A 3,226-nucleotide genomic window follows, 5' to 3' on the forward strand; every position below is an offset into this window, starting at 1 on the left:
GGCCCTAGACTTCTGTTTCTTGGGAGATTTCTGATTAGTGATTCAATTTCTTTGCTGGCTATGGGTCTGTTCAAATTTTCTATTTCTTCCTGTTTCAGTTTTGGTAGTTTGTATGTTTCTAGGGATTTGTCCATTTCTTCCAGATTGCCCAATTATAAGAATATTCTCTTATACTTGTATTTTTGTGTTGATTGTGATCTTTCCTCTTTCATTCATGATTTCCTTTCTCTTTTCTTTTTGATAAGTCTGGCTAGGGGTTTATCAATTTTATTAATTCTTTCAAAGAACCAGGTCCTAGTTTCATTGATCTGTTCTACTGTTTTTGTTGTTGTTGTTTCTTTTTTTTTAAAGATTTTAATTATTTACTTGAGAGCTAGAGAATGAGAGATAGAGAGCACGAGAGGGAAGAGGGTCAGAGGGAGAAGCAGACTTCCTGCTGAGCAGGGAGCACGATATGGGACTCGATCCCGGCACTCCAGGATCATGACCTGAGCCGAAGGCAGTCACTTAACCAACTGAGCCACCCAGGCACCCGTTGTTGTTGTTTCTATATCATTTATTTCTGCTCTAATCTTTATTATTTCCCTTCTTCTGCTGGCTTTAGGTTTCATTTGCTGTTCTTTTTCTAGCTCCTCTAAGTGTAAGTTTAGGTTGTGTATTGAGATTTTTCTTTCTTCTTGAGGTAGGCCTGTATTGGTATATAATTCTTTCTTATGACTGCCTTTGCTGCATCCCAAAAGTTTGGGATTATTGTGTTTTCATTTTCATTTGCTTCCATTTATTTTTTTATTTATACTTTAATTTCCTGGTTAACCCATTCATTTCTTAGCAGGATGTTCTTTAACTTCCATGTATTTGTGGTCTTTCCAATTTTTTTCTTGTGGTTGACTTCAAGTTTCATAGCATTGTGGTTGGAAAATATGCATGGTATGATCTTAATCTTTTTGTACTTATTGAGGTCTGATTTGTGATCTATTCTGAGAATGTTCCATGTATACTCAAAAAGAAAGTGTATTCTGCTGCCTTAGGATGAAATGTTCTAAATATATCTGTTAAGTCCATCTGGTCCAGTGTGTCATTCAAAGCCGTTGTTTCCTTGTTGGTTTTCTGCTTAGATGATCTGTCCATTGCTCTAAGTGGGGTGTTAAAGTCCCCTACTATTGTATTGTTATCAATGAGTTTCTTTATGTTTGTTATTAATTGATGTAAATATTTATGCCCCCAAATATATAAAATTGTTAGATCTTCTGGTTGGATAGACCCCTTTATTATGATATAGTGCCCTTCTTCATCTCTTATTACATCTCTTATTATTATACTCTTTTTGGTATAAAATCTAGTTTGTTTGATATAAGTATGGCTACTCCAGCTTTCTTTTGATGTCTGTTAGCATGATAAATGTTTCTCCATCCCCTCACTTTCAATCTTCAGGTGTCTTTAGGTCTAAAATGAGTCTCTTATAGGCAGCATATAAATGGGACTTTTTAAAAAAAAACTATTCTGATACCCTATGTTTTGGTTGGAGATTTTCATCCATTTTCATTCAGAGTGATTATTGATGGATATGAATTCAGTGACATTGTATTACCTGTAAAGTTGTTTTTTTCTGGAGAGCTTCTCTGTTCCTTTCTAGTCTTTGTTGCTTTTGGTCTTTCTCTCCCACTCAGAGTCCCCTTTAATATTTCTTGCAGGGCTGGTTTTGTGGTCATGAACTCCTTTTGTTTTTGTTTGTCTGGGACTCTTTATCTGTCCTTCTATTCTGAATCACAGACTTGCCGGATAGAATATTCTTGGCTGCATATTTTTCCCATTCAGCATGTTGAATATATCATTCCATGCTCTTCTGGCCTGCCAAGTTTCTGTGGATAGATCTGCTGCTAACTTTATTTGTCTTCCCTTGTAAGTTAAGAATTTCTTTTCCTTGTTGCTTTTAGGATTTTTTCCTTATCTCTGTAAGGAAATTTTACTACAATGTCTTGGTGTTGGTCTTCTTTTGCTGATTTTGAGGAGATTTCTCTGTCCCTCCTGCATTTGGATGTCTGTTTCCTTCCCCAGTTTAGAGAAGTTTTCAGGTATAATTTGCTCAAATAAACCTTCTGCTCCCTTTTCCCTTTCTTCTTCTTCTGGGACTCCTATAATACAAATGTTTTACACTTTATGGAGTCCCTGAGTTCAATAAGTCCACATTTGTGATCCAGTATTTTTCTTTCCCTTTTCTTTTCAGCTTCATTATTTTCCATAATTTTATCTTCTATGTCCCTTATTCATACTTCTGCTTCTTCCATCCTTGTGGTCATTACATCTAGTGGGTTTCGCATCTTGGTTATAGCATTTTCTTATTTTGGCGTGACTAGTTTTTAGGTCTTTTCTCTCTGCGGTAAGGGACTCCCTGGTGTCTTCTATGCTTTTTTCAAGCCCCCCTAATTTCCTTATATTGTTGTTTTAAATTCTGGCATTTTACTTATATCTGTTTGGATTAGATCTCTGGCCATGCCCTTTTCTTGTTCTTTTTTTGGGATGAATTCCTCCATCTTGGTATTTTGTCTAGGTCTCTGTCTTCTTCTTTGTGTTAGGAAAGCCTGTTATGTTTCCTGCTTCTGAGAGTAATGGCTTTATGAAGAAGAACTCATATACTGCCCAGGGCATGGTGCTTCAGGAAGTGTTTCTGGTGTCTGCTGTGTGCACTCTGCTGTTGTGTTTCGGCTATTCTTTCCCTCAGGTCAGTCCTCTTTAGAGCTTCTTCTTGTCTGCAGTGCGGGAGTGTTTGGATCTTGTCCAGTTTATATGGCAAGTTTTACCTAGGTATGTTTTGTTCTGCTTGTTAAAAGAGTATATAACAGGGCGCCTGGGTGGCTCAGATGGTTAAGCATCTGCCTTCGGCTCATGTCATGATCCCAGGGTCCTGGGATCGAGTCCCGCATCGGGCTCCCTGCTCCTTGGGAACCTGCTTCTTCCTCTGCCCCCCCCCTCTCTTTCATGAATAAATAAATAAAATCTTTAAAAAAAAAGACTATATAACATATTTCCCCTAGAGCTGGAGCTCTGCAGCACTCTATGTTCAGTAGACTTAGTGTGTACATGTGGGGGGTTTGTGCTGGTCTTCTGGGGAAGTGGCCACTGCTGCTCTGGCTCTCATGCACACTTGCCCTAGTAAAGCAGCACCTGTAGAGCACCGGGGGGTAGGACTTTGTGTAAGCAGCTCCAGCCTCCACTGTGGGCCCTGTGC

This window comes from Eumetopias jubatus, unplaced genomic scaffold (genome assembly GCF_037043125.1).
Source record: "Eumetopias jubatus isolate StellerSeaLion01/CBP00866 unplaced genomic scaffold, mEumJub1_p1.0 scaffold_4, whole genome shotgun sequence".
NCBI classification, from domain to species: domain Eukaryota; kingdom Metazoa; phylum Chordata; class Mammalia; order Carnivora; family Otariidae; genus Eumetopias; species Eumetopias jubatus.